The sequence below is a fragment of a genome, unplaced genomic scaffold, assembly GCF_019419815.1.
Source record: "Pyrus x bretschneideri cultivar Hongxiangsu unplaced genomic scaffold, Pyrus_bretschneideri_v1 Contig17, whole genome shotgun sequence".
In the NCBI taxonomy this organism is placed as follows: Eukaryota; Viridiplantae; Streptophyta; class Magnoliopsida; order Rosales; family Rosaceae; genus Pyrus; species Pyrus x bretschneideri.
In genome coordinates, this window is record NW_025999468.1 from 1,697,606 (window position 1) to 1,707,252 (window position 9,647).

Sequence of the window (9,647 nt, forward strand, 5' to 3'; positions counted from 1 at the left end):
TTTTAGTAGAATTTGTACAAGTAGGATATGATTGAAGTGTATAATCGATCAGCTATAGCAAAGAAATAAATTTCATAAAAGTCAAAATATGAAGAAGCGTTATATCACAGGATCTAAAATTTTCATATATAAATGTAATGAATGTATCTCATTCGGAAAGGATTTTTCCATAATGTCCATGAACAGTTGCTCCTATAGTGCTAAATAGGGTTTTGCCAATCTTATTACTACATAGTCAATTTGAACAATTAATATGAAGTGGGACGGGTAATATGTGCATGAGCGAATTCAGGCTCAAAATCGAGTTGGGTTTAGTTTGACATAGGTGGGCAAGATATCAACCCCCAACCCAAATAAATGATCTGGTTGAGGTCCAGTTGGGTTTGGGTGGGTTTTTTCTTCATTCTAACCTATTCGATTAGATTTGAAATTGGGTTGGGCATGGGCAGACTTGGGTTGATTTAACCCGCATCCCTATGCACCCTAATTTGTTGATCAGTTGAACAAACTTTTAAACTTGTCAAATTTAAAAGGTTTGGGCCATGTAACTTAGACCAGCCTAATTACTCAAGTAAGGGTATTTTTTTATTTGGTAATCTGTGGAATTTTTATTTATTTATTTATTTATTTATATTTGCATTATATGGACCTTGCAATGTTGTATTGACGGTTATTCAATGTTTGATATTCGCCATTTGGTTTTACTGTCTAGTGACATTCATATTCACTTAGGGCGTGTTTGTTTGGCTTCATTAGCCTTCACTGGACTAAACTAGACTAAAAATTAGTGTAGTGTTGTGTTTGTTAATCACAAGGACTAAGTTTAGTGGGACTAGGTGGGACTTGTCCTGACTATCGACCTTGCTAAAGGGTCTTAGATAGTCCTCCCAAAATGAAGCTGACTGCTAAGACCGCTCTTTGCTTCGTCTACTCACATCGTGTTCTCTTCCCGCTAGACAACCTCGTCGTCAAATACTCCCACTCCCTCCCCACATGGATCTTCCCTTGCTCTATCTCTTTGCACCGCCAACCCAATCCACCACCTGAATCCCAAAATCTGTTTACCATCACCGATGGGTCGGGCTCGATCCGGTGGATCAATTATCAAAAGGAAAGTTTACTTGATATTACGATCGACTGAGGGCTAGGGTCGACGACGATGGCCTGAAAGCTGGGTTTGAAAACTGAGGTTCAAAGGCTAGTTTCAAAGACAGAGGTTTTAAGGCAAAAACAAATTGCAAAGATCTACGAGAGAAATTGGACCAGTTTGGGTTTTTCCAAGCACTACTCTCTCTTTTGATCTTTGGGATCCAAGACAATTTGTCTAGTTTCAAAGATCTGCTGGAAAATTGGATTGTTTGGGTTTATTTTTACTTGGGTTTTCTGGATTTGAAAAATTGCTGATAAAGATCGGTTCTTTTGTTTTGGTCATTTTTTGTTTTACATTTATTCTTCGGCTTTATGTTGTTCTTACATTAAAGATAAAGATTTGGAAATGTTGATTGTGCTGTTCTCCACTAGATATTTTACAAGCTGTTTAGTTGTCGATAAAACTAAGGAAGAATCGTAATTTTATTTGCCATAGATTACGGGTTCTGGATGCATGTTTGATTCCAACTGTGGTTGCAATAAGTTTGAAGATTAGATGAGTTTCTTTTACCAAGTTGAGAGTTCAAAAACCCCCATTTCTTTCAAACACTGATAACTATTTCATTATCCTCATATTTAGTCCGACATTGCACTAAACGTTTCACAAACTTAGTCCAGCTTAGTCTATTTTAAGATAGTCCAGCTTAATCCCTGAAGCTAGTTCAATCCGATATAGTCTGGTATAATAAACGCACCATTAATAATCTATGTAGCTTGCTTAAGTTTTCATTTTCATCTTTTTAGTTCTTTTGTTCTCGTAGTTTTTTTCTCTTTAGTCTAATCCATCAACTAATTGATTATTTCATCTATTTTTGTGCATCTCTTCTCATTTGAAAAATCTAAGTTTGTAGGAACTTTCGACATATTAGACAAGCATTAGTGAGGGTAAGCCTCTAACCTTATCCAAAAGTTGTAGATCGTGCCTTTATGTATGTTTGGAAGTAGTTTTGAGAAGTTTTGGTGATGTTTGGACATAGGAAATTCACGGGGAAAGCTTTCCCAGTTTTTTGGCGAGGACCGCCACTTTGCAGCCATTTTTCACCAACTCTGGCCACCACTCGGTCCCAACTTGGTATGGATCTCTTTTTATCATGTCAAGCTTCATTTTGGCTTTTGAAACATCGAAAATGGTTGAGAAACGAGCTCGAACGAAGCTCGGGAAGTTTGCCTAGAAATAGGCCAAATCTCACGCCTTGTGAGGAAGGCTAGTAGCCTCTACTCGCAGACGTGTGGGGCTGCGCATGGTGCAGCAGTGGCCGGCGCATGAAGCACATACGCCTCCCAGGAGGTACTTTACTCCACCTCTGTTCATGGCGACACCGGCAAAAGCAACTTTTCGGCAGCGTGTGAGGTGGCACGTGGCTTTAAGGGTCGCCGCAGGCACATGGGGAAACCCAAGGTCCTCCCTTAGGTTTTTCGATGTCCTGAATCCGATTACGATGTCCGTTTTCCCAAATTCAATCGTCTTCTTAGGGTTTACTAAATTGTCCTCTTTTGTGCTTAGGTATGTCATTTGAGGTGACCATGTCCTCCATATTGTTGAACGGCACATTGGTAATTACATCGCCCGCCCGAAGGCATATATATATATATATATATATATATCTTTCACTCGAAGACACTACATCACTCACCTGAAGGCACATATGTATAAGTATCCAGCACAGAAAATCATGAACATAATATTTCCAAAATATATTTCAACGAAGCTCAATAACTCAAACATAATATCATAAATCATATTCATAAGTATCTCAGCAACGTAAATTCGATAAAGCATGATATTTCATAAAGTGTAAATCCAATAACTCAATAAACGTTTCATAAACCGTAGTCATAAAATCATGCTTTTTATGTATGCATTTCTAGTAATAAAATCATGCATTTTGGAAGGGGTCCACTCACAGATAGGTGATTGTGATATCACTACTAAGCACACTATATACAATATATGTTTTATGAAGGTTTTATGGCATGCTAAGGTTTTCGGAAAACCTATTACTTTTTATGCTATATGAGTTTTCTAAAACTGGGGGTTAGTACATTGAAGAATAACTATTTTAGTATTACATATATATAAACTTGGTCTACTCATGTTTTGTTTTGCGCCCCCTTCAGGACCTAGGAACGAGGCATACGATTCGAGCTACAAGGCATTCCTATATCAGTAAATTTGTGTCTTCTTCTTTGTGTAGGACATCTCTTGTAATTGCACTTTCTAATATTCCTTCCACTTGTATTTCGGATTAGTAGTATGCTTTGCACATGTCATGTATCATCACTTTTAAATTATTAGCAATAGATTGTTACATTTTGTTTTGTTAAGGCTTGTACTTGAATACTATAATGCGTGGTTGCGCGCGAAAATTATATGCATGTTTCACATGTTCTTGGCATATGCATTCATTAAATGGCTTGCATCACCCTTGGGTGTCGCGCACATGGCCATTCCACTATCCTTCGGACATCGGGATCGAGGTGTGTCAGGTGTGTCGGCCAAAGCCTCTTTCGACGCTCAAGTTAGTAAGCAAGTATAAGACTCAAGCAGTGGACAAAAGAATTAGAGTGCGATGATTACGCTACCAGTGATGAACCCTAGACAAGTGTATTTATACCTGTCAGGAGATAGACCTTTTTAGGATATAATCCTTGTTCTAAGCTAGGAGAATCCTAGAGGATATCTAGAAGTAAATATTTCATCCTCTTTAAGAGTGTGATTACTTGTGGCGCACACCAATTCTTAGATTGTAAGAACTCCAAGATGTACATGGGCGGAGGCACTAATAGGCCAGTATAGGCTAAGGCCTACCCTCACTCTTTAGGCCATTCTTAATATTTAGTATTATTTTTTTTTTAAACCTAGTAGCATACTCCTTGTAGTTCATATAAAAATCTTAAATTCTTCACCAATAGTTAAAATATGGTGAATTGTCAATTTAGTCCCTCAATTATTACCTTTAATGAAAATTAGGTCTTTAAACTATATTTTTGAAAAAAATCAGTCCTCAAACTAATAAAATCTATCGATTTATTCTATATTAACTTAGGTCGATGCTACAGTGACCATCTCCTTGAGCCATCTTTTGAGACCACGTGATGATATACCTGCTAATGGTTGGACTAGTACTTTAAATCAATAAAGAAGAAATCTAATCATCAACCGTCACATTATGTGGTATCCAAAATATGGTCTCAAAACTTGGTCTTCCTAGCATTTTTAATTGATTTGATCCTCTTTAATTTTGATTAACTACTCTCTATATTGACTTGATATTGGAAGGTTAATTTTAACATGAAAAAGTATTTAGCACCTCAAAAAATTTAATTAGCTTAAACTCCAAGCATGTATTATACTTTCTTGCAAATACTATCTCTCTCTTCTTTTTTTTTTTTTTTTTTTAACATTTGCATGAGACCCCTCCTCACGTAAAATCCTAGCTCCGCCACTAACGATGTATAGTGGCTATGGTTGATTCCATGCCAGATCAGATCTCCGTGTCTTGCAGGATAAGCATGGTCATTCTAGCGAAGTCGCTCAAACTGCTACATTAATTTAGCTCCGCTCGGAGCTGTTGAGTCCATGATCGAACTTTTGAAGTAACTGTATTCCGTTCCACTTACTCCAGCCCTTAAAAATCATGGTTCCACAAGTGCCCCTAACTATGTATTTGAAAGCAACCTATTCCCCTTGAAGATGGATAGTTATCCAAAGACCATGCCTTTCGGAGTAGGTTGAAATACGCATCGTTTAGTCTTTTATCTTTTTATGGTGATTTGACTCTGAGGAGTAGTGGAGATGTTTCAAATTTAGACATGCAGTCTCAAGAATCATGGCAAAAAAATGGTAATGATGAAGAGCGTTGTGCGTGCACAATTTGCAAGGGGCGATCACTTGCATCTTTGAGTGACTTTAGTCTTCATATTCATCGATCTCAAAGAAAAACCCTTCAGATTCAACGGTGAGATCACTTGGTACTTTCTTTAGCCCTTTCATAGCTAAGGTTTTTTCCAGACCATCTCCATTTTTTTCTTCAGTATTATATCGTGAAGTCTCTTCTTTCACAACATGACCTTCTTTTCAAACATAGTTTTCATTTTTAAGCTTCGATGATTGAAATTCTCAAACTAGAAAACCATACATCTTTGCAAAAAATTATATTTTAATGAACAGTGCCATGCCATATATTATACCATCTCCAACTGAGGGGGCCAAAGGGTCATAGGCCAAACATAGCCCTTTGACAAAAAACACATCTCCAAACGAAGGGACCAAAGGGCCATAGGCCAAACATAGCCCCCTCTATAATTTATCATTTTAATTGAATTAATATGGTTAATTAAATTAAACTACCATATTAAAATAAGATTTTCGGACATATTTTGAGTGTCACTTGTTACCAAATGAATAAGTCTCCAGATTTCTTATCCTTATACAATCTCAATAATTTTCCGAATAGGATTGACACGTGTCGCTAATGTGAGTAACTCTCCAGATTTCTAGGATGGAATGATGAAAAGAATGTGAGAAATGGTGTAGGAATGGCTTAGGTATTCATAGGGAAAAAAAATTAGAATTAAAAAAAAAATCGTCCCAAAAAAAAAATCAAATTCTAATGGTAACCTGACGCTAGGTAGCCATTGGCATTCACATGGGCTGGGCTGGAGGGCTAGCTGGAAATGGCCAACCCGTTGGCCTGGTGGGTCCCACAACCCATTTGGCCTAGCCCTCGGTTGGAGACGGTTTTCATGTCATTTTGAGCTATTTTTAGCCTTTTGGCCGGGTCAGTTGGAGATGGCCTTACATGCTAGGAGGAAAGCTTGTCTCTCACAGATGGTTATACTTTTTTGTGCCCTATTCATGGACTTCGATAATAAACATGTGTTTTCACGAACTTTTTCTCATCCCTTGCTTCCTTGTTCCTAAAATAGAATTGTAATTTGACAATTTTTTCCAGAGGAAACGAACTTTTAGAGCAAATGAGTAAATAATGAAACACGAGTATTTATAAATAAATATTCCCTTCAAGATATCTATAGTACCACCTTCGGTCAGAGGGGGTGTTGGGCAGGAGCGAAAGGTGCAGTCGCACAAGGCCCCAAAATTTTGCCATCTAATATTATGTAATAATGTTCTATATTTAGAAAATTGCTCTTGTTAGATTTTAAAATCTCATTGAACTGCTTTTGATTATTTGTGAAGGTTATGTTTGCAACTTTTTTAATTATAATTAATGACATTTGTAAACTTTCAATCAATGAGTGCTAAAATTTGTTTTGATTTAAGTGATTGTTTTCTAATATCAATACATTGTTCTTCTTTTTTTCAAAAACTATCTTAAGGATGGGCCATTTTATAAAATTCGCACAGGGTCCTCGAAATCTCAAAGACGGCCCTGACTCCGGTACCAGGTATTAAATATTTGACTTAGTATGTTGGTATGAGATAAAAGTAGTCATACTCAAGGTCGGAGTTCAGAGCCACTCTCGGATGATTCTCGGATCGTACTTTTGACTATTCACTTGAATGATGTAGAGCTTAAGTTTAAATGTTATAACCTACAACCATTTTGTTTTGTGATAAGATCGAAGAACCACGACCTTCACCTACAGAAATTTAGAAACAATTTCAACATCCTTTCATTTGAGGATAATCTCTTTAAAATAAAGAACCAGCCGGTATAGCTTAGTTCTTTTTTTGTTTCATGGGCTAATGTTATATGCTTTCCTTTCATTAGCTGGCTGGCTAAAGTCTGACAGTAAAGCCTTTCACTGCGAGGAGGACCAAATGCTCAGGTCATCTATACCTAATAAGTTTTTAATTAATTAACTAATCATCCTAATTAATTAGGTCGGTTGGAATGATAAGCTCCCTCCTCCCAATGGTTGGGGTATATCTCCTACTCATGTAAATGTTCACCAAGTGTGCAGGTGACAATTTTGTAACTCTGTGTTTAAAGAATTATCACAATTTATGAATTTATTTTCAAGTTAGTGGTATTTTTCTTCTCAAGATTTAAATTTTAAAATTCAAAACAATACGAAGTTCTAATCCAACACGTATGTTATTATGGTTTCTTCAAAATAAAATGTTAACTGCAATGAACTTCAGCTGAGGGATCTCTTAATAACTTCAACAATCCAGCCGTCTATTATTTAGGTCTTTTCTTAAAATTCATTTTTCACTAAAAATTATTCAAATCAGAAATCATATCACCATTGAATTAAATGATGGTCACTAATTTTATTAACCGTTGTATTTGTGAATTTTCTTCCTACAATTAGATGTCTTAATAGTTTGAATTTGTTTGACTATTTGCAAATACAGGGTGTAGAAGGAGAAAAAAGAGTATGGAAATCACTTACCAATATTCATGGATCCCTCACTTATTCTGAGAGTCATTTTATCGCAAGTTCAGGTCTGATTTGTGGATTGACTCGAAAGAGAATGACGAGGAATACACCATTTCAAACCCAAACGAAAGTTGATCAAAACAGGATGCGCCAAAATTTTCTAGAACAAGGAGAGTGTGTTGGGTCCTCCCTAAACCACAATCCTGACTTCGTCATTGTCAAAAAGGGCTGATGTTAACTACATCATCGTCTTTGTTTCAATTTTATTTAAAATGGTTGTTTATTTAACATAAATTTATCAAGAACCAAAGCAAAAAAACATAGTCCAATTTCTTACATACTGATTTTAAAGGAAGATCATGCACTATTTCGAAGTATAGTTTCTCACTTTTTATTTCAATGAGAAAAAAGCAAGATGACATTTTGAGCCCTCTCATCCAAACACTAGAAGGTGAGACGTTTACCACCTTGGTCAAGGAGTAATATATATTATCTGAAAACCCAAAACATGGAAAACGACCTCAAATCTGGAAGCAATATTAAGATAACCTTATCCTAGCGATTAGTGATTATTTACCTTTCCTGCCAACGAGAAGGTCCCATGGTGGGCCCCATCTGAGTAGAGTTTCGAGTGGGACCCATTGCCACCGTCCTTTGAATTAAAGAAAAAAATTATAATAATGGCTCTTCAATTTTAATTCAATTAAAATAATGGTTTATCAATAAAAAAATGTGTGATCATTGGTACCTTAATTTATTAAAACGTGCAGTTATGATCAAAATGAGTCATGTTAAAAAAATCATTATTATAATTGAATTAAAATCAAGAGAGTATTGTTATAATTTAGTTAAAATTAAAGGATCTAAATTAGTTAAAATTTAAAAACTATTATTTTAATTAAGTTAAAATTTAAACATCATTGCTACAAAAGAAAGCAGTGTAAGCTAACCAACTAAACGAAAATCCAAAGTCTATCAACTATTCGCGATGGATACTACGACAACCGTTTTGGAGCAACGACGTCAGCGGACCTTATCGTATGTGTCGAGGAAATCGAGGTATGGGGAACCCGTCAGCTTGTGCAAATGACGTGTTGGCACAATCGTTTGCCAAAAGCATGAAGCTCGCACTAGGAGCTGACCACGTGGAGTGCACCTCATTTTGTAGGCATTTAGTGGCAGGGAACCCACATGTATTTTTAATACGGCGGGCCCAATTGGCAAGTATTTTTATTCTTACTTTGTTCTCTTTAACTCAAAACCAATGTTCTAAAAATCTCTATCTAACACCGCTTAAGCGTTAGACGGTTAGTCACCTCATCAATTAATACCTAAATGTTTGAAAATTAAGAAATGACACCTAGACCTATTGAAGCTCCCGTCTAAACCGCTTAGGCACCCGCCTACCCCGCCTAGACCCGTCTAAACATCCACCTAAATTATGACTCACTTAGACAAAAAATAGATAACTTTCATTTTGCATTTTATTTTTTCAATAAATTGTAAGGGACTTGTTGAATACTGACAAGAACACACATTATATACTTGTTCTCCATGCTTTCATTATGTTCCAATAGTTCATAATATATTTGTTACTCCATTTTGTAGTTTATGATGAAATCATATATATTTTAAGTATAAACAGATACTTATTTACACGAAATATAATAAATTTAATTAAATCAGCCTAGTCTGCCTAAACGTCCACCTAGACCCTGCCTAACCATCTAGGCATTAGGTCCCAACCTATCGGCCGACTAGCGCCTAACTTCTTTTAGAACCTTGCTCAAAAATATGTTTTCTGAAACTCATAATCTGCTCCATTTGCCCTTTGAAATTTGATTTTGATCCCTTACCCCCTAAAACTTCAAAGTCTCATCTATAAACTGAAACTTTGCTCTACATTACCATAAATCTGTTAGTTTCTTATGTAGATTTAATTTGGATGTCACAAACTACTCAATTTTGGTTTTTTTTTTTTTCATCTTTTCAAATTATTTTAAATTTATTATTTTTTTATTGTTCAGTATTAACACATAATAGAGATTTATAATCAAATTTATGCACATGTAGTAGTGTTATAGGTTCCACGTATGTTTTAGAAAGCGACTAAAAAAAAAAAAAGAGTTCACAAATAAAAATGAAAT